At 34.7% G+C, this 689-nt stretch overlaps 1 non-coding gene across 1 annotated transcript; it reads left to right on the forward strand.

The window, feature by feature from the left end:
* Positions 1–107, forward strand: LOC148763075 (small nucleolar RNA R71). Its single transcript, XR_016026126.1, has one exon. It is a non-coding gene; the product is annotated as a small nucleolar RNA R71 (small nucleolar RNA).
* Positions 108–689: the final 582 nt, after the last annotated feature.

Below are 689 nucleotides of genomic sequence, written 5' to 3' on the forward strand. Positions count from 1 at the left end.
AAACCATGATGAGGGCAATGGCGAACCAAATTCTTGTATCTTTGCCAGGTTTCGTACAATGATTTAGAATCTAGCTGCTTGAATGATGTGATATCATTTCTCATTTTTGTTGACTTAACCAAAAGAAAGAACTTAGCAAGAAACTTCTGAGCAAGATCATCCCATGTTGTGATGGATCTAGTAGGGAGCACATTTAACCACACTTTAGCTTTGTCCCTCAATGAAAAAAGGAAAAGCTACAAATGAATTGCATCGTTTATGACTCCAATGTGTTTAAAGGTGTCACATATTTCCAAGAAGTTCGAAATGTGGGCATTTGGATCATCAATCGGTATATCACCAAACTGGATTGAAGTTTGGATCATGGTAATGATGGTTAACTTAATCTCAAAATTATTGGCTTGAATTGTCGGGTTTCTAATGCTTGAGGGAATCCCTTGTCTTAAAGGAACAACATAATCTCTTAAATAACAATTCTCTTCCATTACTCGCTCTTAGACTTTTCTACTAAGCTTGTTGATCAACCATTGTGTCAATTTGAGCACAAACTTGTTAATTTTCTCATCGAAGTCTTCGGAATGTTTTTTCGATCTCTAGGTCACAATATACAATCTCCAAGCTTTTTGCTCTTCTCATACAATAACAAATTAAACCTGAAAAACAAAAAAAAAAAAGAAGAAAAACTCAAA

This window comes from Theobroma cacao, chromosome 4 (assembly GCF_053813885.1).
Source record: "Theobroma cacao isolate CCN51 chromosome 4, ASM5381388v1, whole genome shotgun sequence".
NCBI classification, from domain to species: Eukaryota; Viridiplantae; Streptophyta; class Magnoliopsida; order Malvales; family Malvaceae; genus Theobroma; species Theobroma cacao.